The sequence below is a fragment of the Phyllobates terribilis genome, unplaced genomic scaffold (genome assembly GCF_046119375.1).
Source record: "Phyllobates terribilis strain yellow unplaced genomic scaffold, ASM4611937v1 Scaffold_4__5_contigs__length_816908805, whole genome shotgun sequence".
Classification (NCBI taxonomy): domain Eukaryota; kingdom Metazoa; phylum Chordata; class Amphibia; order Anura; family Dendrobatidae; genus Phyllobates; species Phyllobates terribilis.
In genome coordinates this window covers 40522473-40540260 of record NW_027362764.1, presented here as the reverse complement: position 1 = coordinate 40540260, position 17788 = coordinate 40522473, and the positions used below count along the sequence as shown (strand labels likewise).

General features: G+C 44.6%; 1 long non-coding RNA gene across 1 annotated transcript in view; it reads left to right on the top strand.

Annotated features, from left to right (window-relative positions):
• The window catches only part of LOC141264159 (uncharacterized), a 123852-nt gene extending 106855 nt beyond the window's left edge, over nucleotides 1-16997 (top strand). Inside the window, exons 3-4 of the long non-coding RNA XR_012319810.1 lie at nucleotides 14317-14406; nucleotides 15542-16997. This is a non-coding gene — a long non-coding RNA (uncharacterized lncRNA). The remainder of the gene's footprint in view (nucleotides 1-14316; nucleotides 14407-15541) is intronic.
• Nucleotides 16998-17788: the final 791 nt, after the last annotated feature.

Sequence of the window (17788 nt, the reverse complement as noted above, 5' to 3'; positions counted from 1 at the left end):
CTCCTTTCGAACAAGGGGTCCTATGTGAAAATGTAACATCACCTAGAATAAAGTTTTGAGTTGAAAACTCTTTTTGATTTCAGTTTCTAACAACCTGCTAATGCTTATAATTTCAAAAATGACCATTTTTTTGGTCTTTATTAAAATGAAAAGGTTGATCGAAAAGTTTGGGGGATCTAAGAGTGTGGCAACCCAGTAGTCATGATTACTTCGAATTCTGACAATATGAGGGTCATGCTGCAGGTAGTGCAGCAAGAAGGCACTTATGTGTCTTGCGCATCTCGGAGCCCCAAAATTATTTTCCGGGCTAGATGCAGCTAAAAATTATTTTCAATTTTAAATCTGGTGAAGCTTATTATAGATGACCTAATAGGATCAGTGCTGCACACTGCTACAAAGCCCAAATTATTTTCCAGTCAAGATACAGATAAACATGATTAGTAATTTGAAAGCTTAAAACGGTTGGTAGGGTGATTTTAACCAATCATCAAGCTTTTACTCTCCCCAGGATGACACAGGGGTAGAAAAGTCGTTTCGGATCCATGATTTGTTCATCTTTATGAACGTGAGTCTGTCTACATTATCAGTGGAGAGCCGCGTGCGCTTATCTGTCAGCACACCACCAGCAGCGCTGAACACACGTTCAGACAGAACGCTGGCTGCGGGGCATGACAAGATCTCCAAGGCGTAAGTGGCTAGCTCCGGCCATTTATCCAGATTGGAAGCCCAAAAAGAGCAAGGGTCCAGTGACACAGTCGTGGCTTCAATGTTTACTTGGAGATACTCCTGTACCATCGTCTCTAGGCGTTGACTATGTGTCAGACTTCTTGTCTCCTGTGGCCTTGCAAAGGATGGGCTAAAAAAGTGGTGAAATGATTCCGCAAAATTGATGTTACCAGCAGATACTGTGGTTCTGTTACGGTTTGAGTGCTGAACACTTGACGGTCCCACGGTTGGCAAGTTGGAACTGTGAGATTCACTACGTGCACCACTGGTATTTTGTGGAAAAGCACATGTAAGAATCTGCAACAGTCTCTGCTGATACTCCTGCATGCGTGCATCCCTTTCTATGGCAGGAATAATTTCTGCAAATTTACTTTTGTACCGGGGATCTAACAGTGTGGCAACCCAGTAGTCAGGATTATTTCTAATTCTCACAATTCGAGGGTCATGTTGCAGGTAGTGCAGCAAGAAGGCACTCATGTGTGTTGCGCATCCAGGAGCACCAAGTCCCTGTTGTGTTGGTGGCGAGGTAACAATCATGCTTCCTTCCTCTGTCCTCTCCCCCCAACCTCGCACAACAGAAATGTGATCAAGGTCTCCCTCATCTGATGAGTCTTCCATCAGTTCGTCCTCCACTTCTTCCTGGGCTCCTGCACCTTCCTCACTAGTTTGGCTGCTACCATGCGCCCTGGTAAAATCATCTCCCCCACCCTCACATGCCTGCCGCCTTGGTGCTGCCGACCGTCTGGACCTTGCAGATGTTAGCCCTTCCGCATACAACTCCTCCTCCTCTACTTCCTCCACCTCCTCTTGTGCCACCACCTGACTCCGAATTCTGTTTAACATGTGCTCCAGCATGTAAATCACCGGAATAGTCATGCTGATAATGGCATCGTCAGCACTAAACATCTTCGTCGCCATTTCAAAACTGTGCAGAAGGGTGCATAGGTCCCTGATCTGAGACCACTCCTCCAGCGTGATTTGCCCCACCTCTGAATCTCGTTGGCCCAGGCTATACGTCAGAACGTATTGCACCAGGGCTTGTCGGTGCTGCCACAGTCGCTGCAACATGTGCAGAGTTGAATTCCACCGGGTAGGCACATCGCATTTTAGCCAGTGAAGTGGCAGGCCCAACGACTTCTGTAGAGATGTAAGTCGCTGAGCTGCGGGATGCGAACGGCGGAAGTGAGCACACAGCGACCGTGCCCTCTGCAGAAGGCCATCTAGTCTGGGATAGTGGGCTAAAAATTGCTGGACAACCAGGTTCAACACGTGAGCCATACAAGGCACGTGTGTGACATTGTCCCGGCGAAGGGCCGCACCCAGGTTTGCAGCATTGTCGCACACGGCCTTCCCTGGTTTCAGGTCCAGTGGAGACAACCATTCATGAAATTGGTTCTCCAGAGCTGACCACAACTCCTCAGCTGTGTGACTCACATTTCCCAGACATTTCAATGTAAAAACCGCCTGATGACGTTGAGCCCTACTGCCAGCATAGTAAGGAGGTGTGCAGGATCCCTTCTGCGCAGTTAGAAAGCTTGTGGCATGACCAGACAGGCTTTGGGTGCAGGTGGAAGACCGAGAGGAGGTTGAGGAGGCAGAAGCAGTGGAGGAACTTTGACATAAAGAGGATTGACGCACAACTCGTGGGGACGGCAAGACTTGGACAGCAGCCCCTTGTCCTGCTTTCACCATAGTTACCCAGTGCCCAGTCAGCGACATGTAACGCCCCTGTCCATGCCTACTCGTCCAAGTGTCTGTGGTGAAATGCACCCTGTCACACACAGAGTTTCTCAAAGAAGCGGTGATGTTGTGTGCGACATGCTGGTGGAGCGCAGGCACACCTTTCTTTGAGAAGTAGTGCCGACTGGGCATCTGGTACTGGGGCACTGCGACGGACATAAGGTCTCGAAAATCCTCTGTGTCCACCAGGCGGAAAGGCAGCATTTCTGTAGCCAAGAGCTTGCAGATGGTGAAATTCAACCTCTTAGCTTTCTCATGGCTAGGAGGAAATGGTCTTTTACTTGTCCACATCTGAGGGACCGAGGGCTGGCTATTGTGCTTAGACGGGGTTGATAAGGGTGTCCCCGGCAAACTGCCGGTCTGTGAGGAAGATGCAGGCGGACATGTTAGGTTGCCTTGATCCAAAGGTGGTGCTATCGATGTCGGACAGCGTTCAAGACCAGCTGGTGTTACCACCTCCAAAGAAAATGATGACCTGCCAATCACGCTGGCTGTTGCGGGTAAAGAGGTGGCAGGTCTGCGCCCCAAAACAGGTGTGACTGCTGTCCCCCCAGTCACAGAGGATGAAGAGGCCGCGGATGCACAAGATATGGCAGACGGTGGTTGGCCCGGCCGGCTAGGCCGCATTGTAGCACACTGAGCTTCCCACTGCAACTTATGCTTCATGTCCATGTGCCGGTTCATGCATGAAGTACTCAAACTATGTATTTTTTGGCCTCTACTTAGCTTTTGCTGACAAATGTTACAGATAACACGAGTTGGGTCATCTTTATCGATCTGAAAAAATGCCCAGGCTATGCAAGGCTTAGCACCCATGCGACCTGAAGAGCCACCACGACTTGTGGTGAGAGGCAGAGTTGTGTTTGAGGATGCAGTTGTTGACGTGCTTCCAGTACTACGTCTCTGTCCAGGAAGGCGCAACCTGACCTCGTCGTCACTAGCATCTTCCTCCACCTCCTCTGCTGACCTCATCTCTTGGCTGACTGTGGGTTGACAGTAAGTGGGATCTCCGACCTCATCATCATCACCCTGTGCGTTATCACACCCGTCGTCCTCAGAGCCAACCTGTTCCTGCCCTGACAAAAAACTAAAGTTGTCGCTCCAATCAGGTATTTGAGTCTTATCATCGTCTTCCTCATTGTCTCCACCAACAGGAGTTACAGTTTGGGAATGAGGGTCTACATTATGGTCAGAACCTTCTGCGTCTGGTCCTGGATCCGACTCATAAAGATTCTGGGCATCAGTGCAGATCATTTCCTCGTCTGGATTCACAGAAGCGCTGGAGTCGACCTCTGATTCCCAGGCTATAGTATGAGTAAACAGCTCTGCAGACTCAACCATCTGTTCTACCTCATACTCAGACGGGCAGCTGGAGATTTGGGAGCTGTGAGGAAGCAAGTGCGATTTGGGTGACACCTTTGAGGACTGGAGTATTTGTGATGTTGAAGTTGATGTGGAGGAGAGCCCACTTAAAGGAGCACTTGATATCCGTTGAAGCACCTGCTGTTTTTGTGCCTCATCTGGAATTTGTAGCGATTGGCGTGGCCGTAAGAAAGGGATCTTATCACATTGTCCGCTAAAAGAAGTAGACATTTTAGTTTGGCTGGAAGATGGTCTTTCTTCTGCACCTACCCCACGGACACAACCTTTTTTCCCCTTCCCAACACGCCTATTCCCCTTTCCACCAGCAGCAGGCCTTTTTCCACTCATTTTGGTGGTTAACTAATTCACAACTCTGGAGTTGTTTGCACAAAAAAACAATGGATGGTAACCAAGCAGAGCTGAGTGGCCAAACTGTGGTATTAGGCCAAAACTATTGGCTGGGCTAGATGCAGAAAAAAATTATTTTTAATTTGCAACCTGATGGAGGTCAGTATAGATGGACTAATAGACCAAGTCCCACACACTGCTAGAAGCCCAAATATTTTTTCAGAGCTAGATGCAGAAAAAAATTATTTTTAATTTGCAACCTGATGGAGGTCAGTATAGATGGACTAATAGAACAAGTCCCACACGCTGCTAGAAGCCCAAATATTTTTTCAGAGATAAATGAAGAAAAAAATTATTTTTAATTTGCAACCTGATGGAGGTCAGTATAGATGGACTAATAGACCAAGTCCCACACACTGCTAGAAGCCCAAATATTTTTTCAGAGCTAGATGCAGAAAAAAATTATTTTTAATTTGCAACCTGATGGAGGTCAGTATAGATGGACTAATAGAACAAGTCCCACACGCTGCTAGAAGCCCAAATATTTTTTCAGAGCTAAATGAAGAAAAAAATTATTTTTAATTTGCAACCTGATGGAGGTCAGTATAGATGGACTAATAGACCAAGTCCCACACACTGCTAGAAGCCCAAATATTTTTTCAGAGCTAGATGCAGAAAAAAATTATTTTTAATTTGCAACCTGATGGAGGTCAGTATAGATGGACTAATAGACCAAGTCCCACACACTGCTAGAAGCCCAAATATTTTTTCAGAGCTAGATGCAGAAAATTTTTATATTCAATTTGCAACCTGATGGAGGTCAGTATAGATGGACTAATAGACCAAGTCCCACACACTGCTAGAAGCCCAAATATTTTTTCAGAGCTAGATGCAGAAAAAAATTATTTTTAATTTGCAACCTGATGGAGGTCAGTATAGATGGACTAATAGAACAAGTCCCACACGCTGCTAGAAGCCCAAATATTTTTTCAGAGATAAATGAAGAAAAAAATTATTTTTAATTTGCAACCTGATGGAGGTCAGTATAGATGGACTAATAGACCAAGTCCCACACACTGCTAGAAGCCCAAATATTTTTTCAGAGCTAGATGCAGAAAAAAATTATTTTTAATTTGCAACCTGATGGAGGTCAGTATAGATGGACTAATAGAATGATGCTATGCCCAAAAGATTTTACTTCACTAGGTGCAGTAAAAAAATTGGTATTCTATACACAGGTGGTATATCTTGCAACACAGATAGGCTACTCCACTGACTAACACACTCTGCAATAGGCCAAAAAGGATTAGCTTTGCTAGATTCAGCCAAATGCTGTGAAAAAAACTTGCACAGCACTGGCACAGATCTGCCTGGCAAAAACTGATAGGAACTGATGTAACCTAGTCCTGAAAAGGACTCCAATTACAATTAGTCTTTACTCCCACAATCTATCTATTTAAGAGCACAGACCTGCTTGATAAAAGTCGTAGGAAATGCTGTAACCTAGTCCTTAAAAGGACTGCAATCACAACTATTCCCTACTCCCAAGCTATCTGTATATTTGTGCGAAAATTGGCTTGAAATTAACAAGGTATAGCGCACACAGCAACAGCGGTGCCGTCTAACACGCAGCTGCAGCAGTGAGAAAATGGTGGCGACGGGGAAAATGGCTTGGTCTTATAGGGCAAGGACATGTGACATACACTGCCAATCACACATGCCCTTGCTTGTGTGAAAAAAAGCACTTCGCTCCGTGTGTGCGCTGCTGATAGGCTGACAGATTGCACCTCCCCACTGTAAATGCGGGAAAGAGAAAAAAAAATGGAGATCTTCATTGTTCCTGCAGAGATCCATCCCCTGCCCCTCCCCCCACCCCGCTGTACACTCAAACTGCGTATTAACATTAATTTTCATCATTACTGAGAAAAAATCCAGTTATGATTTTGGTGCACGAACAGTTATCGAACATAACCTCGAACAGCCGAATTTTTCTCAAATTGTTCGTGTTCGCCGACCGGCTCGAACACCGCCCAAAACAGCTCGAATTTGAGATTGGCGAACAGTTCGAGTAGAACAACGCTCATCTCTACTCCACACGCATTTCAGCGTTCGAACAAAGGAAATAAAATAAACAAAAATATTTTCAAGAGTAATGAATAGTGATGAGTGAATGTGCTCACCACTACTCAGTACTCGCCCAAGCATCACCATGATCGACAAGCTTGGCGCTCACCTAGTATTTCCGGGTTGTTCGGGAGGGATATGGGGTCCCCTCCCTGCATGTTTGGCGCTCTTTAGAAAGCCAATGAACATGCAGGGATTGCTTGCCACGCACTGTAATGCCGTAGCCATGTTGGTTGTGGGCATTACAGTGATTGGCTGGCCGCACAGTGTCATCAGGTCTATATAAGACCTGGTGCCACTATGCTCGTCACAGTCTACCCCGGAAACAGGCAGAGAAGGGAGTATAGGTATTCCACTACATATATATTTATATATATCCATCTGAACTAACAGTCCTTTTGAGGACTAATCCAGCTGCAGGCAGGCAGGGTATGTGGCAGACTGCAGTGTATGATGCAGCACAGTAAGGTCCATTGCACATTCTGACTGCTGCTATTACAGATATTTTTAGAAATAGGCCCAGGTATCAGTGGCCAGGGCTAATTTTTTTTTTCATCTTAATCATGGTTATTTGCTTAAAAAGCAATCCAGAGTACACAATTTTTCTGCTCCATTTGCTTGTTAGCACTGCAGAATACAGCCAGATCTTTTCCATATTACAGCGATAAAAATCCAGAAATTTGAACTGACCGTGGAAAATATTGGCCTCCTTTTCCATTTTGTTGCAATGTGTCGGTCAAGCTATTCACACAAAGTCACTGTGAAGAATAGTATTCGTAAACTACAGGCCTGCTATTTAAAACCGTGGTTCTCTGTCAGACGTATCACATATAACTGTGTTCTAAAATCAGCCATTTGTAGTGAACATGGAAAATATTGTCCTCCATTTAAAATGGGCAAGGTGCGTGGCAAGGGACGGGGAAGTGGACGTGCTGGTGATGGTGCATGCAGAGGCAGAGGACGTGGCCATGGGCAAGGTGAAATTGTGCCACAACAAACACCCACATCTTGTCGCTCGACATTCCTGCCCAAATTACTAGGGGACCGCTGAACACCACTATTGAACCCAGAGCAGTGTCAAAAGGTTGTTGGTTGGATAGCAGATAATGCTTCCAGTCACTTTGCCAACGCCACCACCACCACCACCCTGTCTTCGACACGGTCAAGTCTCCGTAGCCGTGAGTCTGGATCGCATATTCCTCACCCTGATCCTCCTTCCTCCCACCATGCCGAGTGCTCAGAGACAACTGATCCCACACTTGGACACTCAGAAGAGCTGTTTACTTTTCCATTTGTAGATTTGGGCCTCTCGCTCGGCCAGCTTCAAGAGAGTCAAGAGGGGAACACGTGTAGCGATGCCCAAATATTTGAGTAGACACGGTCATATAAAGGCAATGGTGGGAAAATGCAATTACTGTTGCAACAGGTGGATGATGATGAGACATAATTGCCAGAAAGTCAGGAGGAGGACCAGGGTGCGGAAGTGGAAGACGAGGTGGTGGATGATATAGTAACTGACCCAACCTGGCAGGGGGACATGCAAAGCGAGGACAGCAGCACACATGGCAGGAAGGCATAGCACCACAACAGGCAGGAAGAAGCAGTGTGGTGGCCGCAGACACAAGGCGGGAAAGCGTTTCCCATAACGCCAACACGACGGAAGTTGCCCATACAACTGTTAGGTCTTCCCGAGTCTGGTGGTTATTTGAAGCCTCCGCAGATAACCCCAAAAAGGCCATTTGCACCACCTGCCAGGCCAGCATCAGCAGGGGTAGCAAAACTAGCAGCCTGACCACCAGCATGATCAGGCACATGGAAGCAAAGCATCTAAGTGGGCTGAACCCCAGGGTTCAGAAGCAGTGTCTGCGGGTGACACTATTGCTTCTTCCACTGTTGTGCGTGCACGCCAATCCCCTGTCCATGGCGCATGTGAAGATGCTTCCCGTCCTGCACCTGTTGCTGCAAACTCTCAACTAACACCATCAGCAAGCATGTCCACGTCCTTGTCCCAGCGCAGCGTTGAGTTATCCCTACCCCAGTCCTTGGAACCCAAGCGCAAATACGCAGACAACACCCCACAGGCCGTACTACTAAATTCACACATTTTGCGAATGCTTGCACTTTCGCAACCTGATAGCGGCGGCCGTCCCTCGGTACTCGGTCCCCAGCCGCCACTATTTCTCCCGGTGTGCCATCCCCGCATTACACGAGCACGTGTCCCACAACATTAGCCATGCCTTCAGCAATGCAGTTACTGGGAAAGTCCACCTAACCATGGACAGGTGGACAAGTGCTTGTGAGCAGGGACGGTACATCTCGCTGATGGTACACTGGGTTAATGTAGTGGAAGACGGGACCCAATGGGACCTTGGGACAGAACACATCCTCCTGACGCCGAGGATGTGGGCCCTGGGTCAATCAGGGTTGCCCCAACATTCTACATCTCCTGCACATCCTCCTCCTCTTCAGCCTCCATCTCTGAAATGACCACATCAGTCGCAAGCTAGAAGCACTGCTGCACTGCCTCGGCCAAGCGGCAACAGGCTGTGCTGAAGTTAATATGCTTAGGTGACAAACCGCAGAATGCTGAAGAGTTGTGGACAGCTCTGAAAGACACCACTGAACCTGCAGCCAGGCATGGTCATGTGTGACAATGGCAGGGACCTGGTGGCGGCTCTGAAGCGAGGCGAGCTTGCACACGTACCATGTCTGGCCCATGTGCTTAACTGCCGGCTCAGCAGTTTCTCAAAACCAATCCAGATCTGCTGGATCTGCTTGTCAAAGTATGCCGCGTGTGTGCCCATTTTAGAAAGTCACCTACAGCTTCCACCGCCCTTGCCGTGCTTCAGCAGCGTTTGCAGCTTACAGCTCACCAATGGTGTGCGATGTCTCCATGCATTGGAACTCTACATTGCAGATGTTGGAAAGGATTTGTGAGCAGAAGAGGGCAGTTGTTGACTACTATCATCAACAATGCCGTCAGTACACAGGTCAGACTCCACACATAAGACCTCAGGAGTGGACATGGAAGGCAGACATCTGTACCATGCTCCAAAACTTTGAGGACTCCACCAAGATGGTGAGCGGTGATGACGCCATAATTAGCATCACCATCCCGCCTCTCTGTCTTCTGAAATGCTCTCTGCTCACAATTAAAGAGGATGCATTGCAGGCGGAGCACGATGAGATGGAGCAAGGAACCATACAGATTGATTCCACACAGACCAGCCTCATCTCATCCCAACGTGGATTGGGTGACAATGAGGAAGAGGAGGAGGAAGAGCAGGAGCTAGTTTCTTGTGCTATAGATGGTACTACTTGTCATACTGTCTGTTCAGCGCGGATGACCTGAGGACAGGGAGGAGGAGGAGGATGTCTCTTATTCCTGTGCCGGACAGGCCTAATAAAATGGGGCAGTACCAGAAGGCCCTTGTTGCGGAATTAATGAAAAAATTCCCATCTGAAAACGCTGGCGGCAGAGGTCACAGTTCATTGAACAACCAAGGAGTACAGGTGAGAGAGACACAAATGCAATCCAGCAGAGGCAGGGGAACACTGTCAAAGTTCTGGGACAGTTTTCTCAGACCCTCCCATATCACAGGCCCTGAGGCGCGGGGTACTCTCCCAAGGAGGGAAAAGTTTTGGAGAATGCTGAGGGAGTACCTTGCCGACCATACCAACATCCTCCATTATTCCTCTGCGCCTTATAATTATTGGGTATCCAAGCTGGATACGTGGCATGAACTGGCTTTCTACGCCTTGGAGGTCCTGGGCTGCCCTGCCGCTAGCATTTTGTCAGAGCGGGTTTTTAGTGCCACTGGTGGAATTATAATCGATAGGTGCATCCGCCTGTCAACTGAAAATGCTGACAGGCTGACACTTATAAAAATGAACAAGGGCTGAATTGGGCCTGACTTCTCAACTCCACCGAATGATAGCAGCGTAACATAAACTCAAATCCAGTGTCTTTTTTTTGGGAGGTCTAACTCTATTCCCATGCACCTCTGTCTTCACACCCAGACATGGGTATACGCTTCCTGATTTTGTCTATTTGCTCTTGTCCTCCTCCTTCTCCGCATCCTCATCCTTCACCACCATATTACCACCATATGTACCATATCAACATATCTACATCTCTTGCAAGGGACATTGGAATTCCTCTAAATTTTTGGCAGTTGTTGCTTCACTGCATAGGCAAACAGTATGGGAGACCCACTTCCTAATAATGGGAACATTGTTTTCAGGAGGCCTTCCGACCTCTACAGTGGGTACGGAAATTATTCAGACCCCTTTAAATTTTTCACTTTGTTTCATTGCAGCCATTTGGTAAATTCTAAAAAGTTGATTTTTTTTTCACATTAAAGTACACTCTGCACCCCATCTTGCCTGAAAATAAACAGAAATGTAGAAATTTTTGAAAATTTATCAAAAAAGAAAAACTGAAATATCACATGGTCATAAGTATTCAGACCCTTTGCTCAGACACTCATATTTAAGTCACATGCTGTCCATTTCCTTGTGATCCTCCTTGAGATGGTTCTACTCCTTCATTTGAGTCCAGCTGTGTTTAATTAAACTGATAGGGCATGATTTGGAAAGGCACACACCTGTCTATATAAGACCTCACAGCTCACAGTGCATGTCAGACCAAATAAGAATCATGAGCTCAAAGGAACTGCCCAAGGAGCTCAGAGACAGAATTGTTGCAAGGCACAGATCTGGCCAAGGTTACAGAAGAATTTCTGCAGTACTCAAGGTTCCTAAGAGCACAGTGGCCTCCATAATCCTTATATGGAAGAAGTTTGGGACCACCAGAAGTTTTCCTAGACCTGGCCATCTAGCCAAACTGAGCAATTGTGGGAGAAGAGCCTTGGTGAGAGAGGTAAAGATGAACCCCAAGATCACTGTAACTGAGCTCCAGAGATGCAGTAGGGAGATGGGAGAAAGTTCCACAAAGTCAACTATCACTGCAGCCCTCCACCAGTCAGGCCTTTATGGCAGAGTGGCCTGACGGAAGCCTCTCCACAGTGCAAGACATATGAAATCCCCCATAGAGTTTGCTCAAAAACACATGAAGGACTCCCAGTCTATGAGAAATAAGATTCTCTGGTCTGATGAGATGAAGATAGAACTTTTTGGTGACAATTCTAAGCGGTATGTGTGAAGAAAACCAGGCACTGCTCATCACCTGCCCAATACAATCCCAACAGTGAAACATGGTGGTGGCAGCATCATGTTATGGGGGTGTTTTTCAGCTGCAGGGACAGGACAACTGGTTGCAATTAAAGGAAACATGAATACGGCCAAGTACAGAGATATCCTGGATGAAAACCTCTTCCAGAGTGCTCTGGACCTCAGACTTGGCCGAAGGTTCACCTTCCAACAAGACAATGACCCTAAGCACACAGCTAAAATAACAAAGGAGTGTGACCATTCTTGACTGTCCCAGCCAAAGCCCAGACCTAAACCCAATTGAGCATCTCTGGAGAGACCTGAAAATGGCTGTCCACCAACATTCACCATCCAACCTGACGGAACTGGAGAGGATCTGCAAGGAAGAATGGCAGAGGATCCCTAAATCCAGGTGTGGAAAACTTGTTGCATCATTCCCAAGAAGACTCATGACTGTATTAGCTCAAAAGGGGGCTTCTACTCAATACTGAGCAAAGGGTCTGAATACTTATGACCATGTGATATTTCAGTTTTTCTTTTTTAATAAATGCAAAAATTTCTACATTTCTGTTTTTTTCAGTCAAGATGGGGTGCAGAGTGTACTTTAATGAGAAAAAAAATTACGAAATGGCTGCAATGAAACAAAGAGTGAAAAATTTAAAGGGGTCTGAATACTTTCTGTACCCACTGTATGTCTCTTGCAAGAGACCGTGGGGCTGAATAGTTACAGGATTCATACACGTTTTGCCTTAGAATAGCTCATCCTTTCACTCTATTTTTGCTCACTAAATCTAGAACACTACTTGAAGTTAATTAAATTGTAATGCCGCTTATCTGGTGAGGTTTACACAGCTGTTTACTACATCTCTCTATATATAGCAGACTGTGATTAGCGGAGTGAATACAGGGCACCCGGAACATCATTATGTCATCACCATCAGGTGGGAAGTGTCACAATGTAGCTTTATTTTTTCTCTATTTGCATAATTTAAATAATAAACTATAAATATTATCAAGTGCGCCATTCCCGCCGCTTCATATAGGAAATAGCTGTCTATGTAATGTATAGGGCGGCTGACAGCCTCACGGGGTGCAATGCTGTTCCCCATTAATGTTCCTCTTTCTTATGAGGAATATCAATGTGTTAAATGATTGACGAAGTTTATTGCAACTTATTAAATTGAATCTATCAGCAGAGTTGTGTTATGTAATCCGAGAACAGCATGATATAGGGGCAGATATCCTGATTCCAGCGATGTGTCACTTACTGGACTGTGTTTTGCTGTTTCAATAAAATCAGTGTTTTTTTCAGCAGGAGATTATCACTACAGGACTAGGTGTCTCATGCCTCCTAGTCCAACCTCGCCCCCCACCACTGATTAGCAGCTTTTTGTTAATATAAAGTGTACACAGAAAGCAGCCAATCAGTGTTGTGGGTGAGGTTATAAAGGGCTCAGAATTCAGAGCTTCAGCAGAGAAAACAGTGATTGCATCACAACTGCTGCACCCAGTAAACTAAGTGACACATCGCTGGAATCAGGGTCTCTGACCCTACACCAAGCTGCTGTCACATAACATAGCAAAAACCCACTGACAGATTCTCTTTAATGTTCTCATCAGTTCTGATCAGCTACTAGAACTATTACTACTAAGAACTTGTACTACCTCTACTATTGTAATATTAGCAATGGTAGTAATAAATGACGACTACTACAGCTGTCACTACTACTACTACTATTAAATGGTCACTGTAGTTTCAAGAAACTTTGAATAAATTAATAGTATAATATAAGAAACTTATACTTCTATACTTATGAGCCACTTTTACTCCCCCGTCTGTCTTCATCAAAGGAAAACAGACAGCAGCGTAGTGAGGTGTGAGGTTTTGGAGTATATTGATGTCTATGAAGAGGGTAGTAGCAATCAGCACAGTGAGCAATCAGGCAGACATAAGCAAGATTAGCTGCAGCTTCTTGCAAATTTATTTAATTTCAGTTCTGGATTTACATATACACTGCACAGTACTGGTGTATACTGTCCTCCATGCCGCTTCTGCTAAGTGTTTTATATCACTTCAGAACTGTATTCACAGTTATACTGCTCAGTTCTGTTGTATAATGTTCTCTATGCTGCTTATATTTTCTATTAAGTGTTTTATCTCACTCCAGAGCTGTAGTCATATCTACTCTGCTCAGTACTGCTTTAAAATGTCATCCATGATGTTCCTACTTTCTAGTAAGTGTTTTATCTCACCCCAGAGGTCTATTCACAGCTACACTGCTCACTACTGCCATATAATGTCCTATATGTTGCTTCTACTTTTTATAAGTGTTTTATCTCACTCCAGAACTGTATTCACAGATACACCGCTTACAACTTCTGTATAATGTCCTCTATGTTGCTTATACTTTCTAGTAGTTTATCTCACTCCAGAGCTGTATTCATAGCTACACAGCTCGGTACTGCTGCATAATGTCCTCAATGCTGCTTCTGCTTTCTAATATTTTATCTCACTTCAGAGCTGTATTCACAGCTACGCTGCTCAGTACTGCTGTATAATGTACTTCCTGCATCTTCTACTTGCTAGTAAGTACTTTATCTTCCTCCAGAGCTGGATTCACAGCTACAGTGCTCAGTATTACTGTATAATGTCCTCCATGCTGCGGCTGTTTCTGAACATGTGCTACAGAGAGACACGAGAGCAGTGTGTTGCTTACAAGCTAGCCAACAGTGGTGGTCGGTCTCCTTGGCAATGGAATGTAAGCAAGAGGAAAGTGTTAATATCTCAAGAGCAGATGATACTTTTAATGAGCAGTAAATTGAAAAAGTGCTTGTTTTTTACAGACACTATCCAACAATTGCATCTAAGAAGATGGGAATCACCCTTAAAGCTCTTCCTGACTTTCTGAATCCAGGAAAATGGAGGCTGTTTGGGTGAGAATTCAAACAAATTTGATTAGTTAAGAATAAATTCCCTCGTCTCTTACTTTTACCATTAAGAACTAGAAATGCTCCGTCCTCACCATTTGTTCTATTTCTATTACTACTGGTAGCAATAATACAATTATAATAATTAAGAATCTGCATGATAATAAGATAAGAGATGTGCTCCTGTCAGGAATATTCCCCTATAAGTGATGTCTGATTCTTTCACTAATGGCACTTTTCCTCCCATCTGTTCCTATCAGTGTATGATCAGTGTTATAATACTGATACATTGTTTCCTCCCTTGATTTGGTTATGTATAGCCTGATGCTCGGGCCGGAAATTCCATACACACCAGCAGCAGCGACGGAAGCTTCTTCCATATGATCCTGGCCCTGTGATGTGGCCCTGTGCCCTGATGTAATAGTAATAATGACATTATTTCCAGGGTTTGTAAGAACAACCCTCGCCGTGGGATTGCATAACAGTCTGAGAAATTCTACAACAGCTGCTCATAAAATCCGGGCCCGGGAACACGCGAACACGCCGCGCTCCACAACCTCTCCATTTTATATATATATATATATATATATATATTTTTTTTTTGCAAATTGTGCAATCTGACCCCTATGAAAAGTTTCCGTTGAGTATAGTATGTGCTCCCAGATATTCGCTTCTGTTTATTTAGGCTTAGCGGCATCTCTATTTAAGTTCTCTATTGTTTTTTTGGGGTTTTTTTGTCTATTTTCATTCATTTTTCATTTAAAGTTTGTGTTTACTTTTACAACTATTACTTTTAAAGGTCTTTTGCATCTGAAAAAAATAATAATAATAAAAAAAAAATCTACAGTCGTGGTCAAAAACGTCTAATTGTTTTGTGTACACAACTCCAACGCAATTACATATGTGTCCATGGTTACAGGCTAAGCACATACCCATACATATCCTCTGCTACGTGTTATGATGGAGTGATACTATGAAGTATATCAGGATGAGACTGCACAAGGTTTATTTGTAGTCTGCATGGTAGCCTACATATGTCTGCATTGGAGCTGTAGACACAAAACGGTAGATGTTTTTTTCTTTTTTTAAAAATTCTAATCATTATTATTTACAAAGTTGCTTAATTTTTTTTATTTTCTAGGAAGCTTTTATTAAAGCATGGCTGCCGTCTTACAAAAACAACGTCATCGATCTAAGGGGTTATATAGCTTGTATTGCTGCTCAGCTCCGTTGAAGTGAATAGTTCTTTTTCCGAAGAAGGCTGCCATATTTTTCTAACCCTGGACAACCCCTTCAAGGAAACTGCTGTTGCAGGAAAAAGTGACGTCATTTTGTCATAGCAGATGGGCTCACACTATTTGATCAAAATTTACAGCAAGAACCCCACATTTATAAGTATCGAAACTAAAGCAGCAATGCACTTTAGAATATTCCGTGTTTGCACGTATCTTGATGCCCTTTGGGAGCTGTTGCTGCATTCTAGTATTTTATCTCACTTCAGAGCTGTATTCACAGCTACACTGCTCAGTACTGCTGCATAATATACTTTCTGCAAGTTCTACTTGCTGGTAAGTACTTAATTTTCCTCCAGAGCTGGATTCACAGTTACAGTGCTCAGTATTGCTGTATAATGTCCTCCATGCTGCGGCTGTTTCTGAACATGTGCTACAGAGAGACACCAGAGCAGTGTGTTGCTTACAAGCTAGCCAACAGTGGTGGTCGGTCTCCTTGGCAATGGAATGTAAGCAAGAGGAAAGTGTTAATATCTCAAGAACCGATGATAATTTTAATGAGCAGTAAATTGAAAAAGAAAAGAAACATGTTGACTTTGTATTGTACCGCTCCCACGCATGGTAACCAGCTCTTACCATTGTCTCCTGCATCTCTGAGATCACAGTCCTCACTGGCGGCATTTCTGTAGACTGGACAATGAACCTATGACTTTAGACTGCAGATGCGTTTAGTGGCACCTTGTGCTGGACTCTTTATTTTTGCCCAAAACAGACCAAGCCATCATTATAAATGTGCACACACGGACATCTATATTCCTTGCCAAGTCTACGAAAATATCAGCGAGGCCACCGAAAAAAAAAAAGGAAGACCACCAGGACATCCAGAAAAAGCCATCAAGTCTCTGGACAATACCTTTGTGTGGCGCTAGAATGCTGGAACATCAGATCCAGTGCCCGGACACAAATATTGCAGCAAAACACCACCCTTGTGTATGTTTTTTGTTTGTCTTCCTTATCTGCTGTGACTATTTTTCAACCTATGCTCTGGTGATTGTTGGTGGCGTTGGCATCCGGTGATCTCCAAAGCAATTGAAAAATGAGTCTCATGGTGCCCCTTTTCCTGCTGGGAGGATGCTGTGGACATCCATCTTCACCCATTAAATGGGTTATCTGTAAATTTTAGTACATTTCTTTTTAATAGAGGCTTCTTTTTCCAATTTTTGGACAGCCCCTTTAATTTATTTTTCCTTTTATTTTCATGCAAGGAGATAAGTGGCCACTAGAAACCTATGACACCGATTATCTCGGAGAATACAATAGGCTCATTTTGGTTTGTCCCGGATGGGAGATGTTAGCGTATCACCATATGCATTTGACTTGTGTTGGGTCCCACCAATTTGTAACCTCAAAGTCAGTGGGATCCAACAATCTTCCTCCATTATTCCATTGAATTCTATCATGTTTGACATTCATAAAGTGAAGGCTTTTCCCACGGTTAGGAGGAGAAATTAATGGCTTCTGGCTCTTCCTGGGAGAAAACATAGAGGTACGATTTCATTGAACATTATATCACGTTGCTCTAAGGTGCTACTATGTAGCCCAGCCCCCTCCCATGTTAGAAGACCTCAGTAATATGACACATGGTAGATGGGGGTCCTTTTGTTTGGGACCCAGGATCCTGACATTGCACCTCCACTCCTATGTGCAGACATCTCACCTGAGTTGTTTTATGGTCGACCCCATCCTAAACCGCATGGTGACAGGCGGAGGAGCGGTGGGAGCTGTGAGTTATGGGTCTGCCGCTAATCTCCTCCTTGGTATTTCTTCTCCCGGTCTCCATAAGCCAACGCATATCTGAAATCTTAAGAGACTTTCCTTTTGGATTGATGAAGCCATTGAAAGCCGAGACCTACCACAAGGACAGGAAATGTAATATGTGGTCACTTTCTAGAACCTTTTATGATACAAAATTACCTTGTGTTCCTTCTGTTATTGATGCCAGATACAAAACCTCAGACTAACAAGTAGAAGATGCTACATGAGTGTTAGTGATGAGACCGTGGTAACGCCGGAATCTTCTGGGATCTTTTTTAACTTTGACTTATCTGGATAATGTATTCTATCTATTATCTATCTACATATTTATTATCTATCTA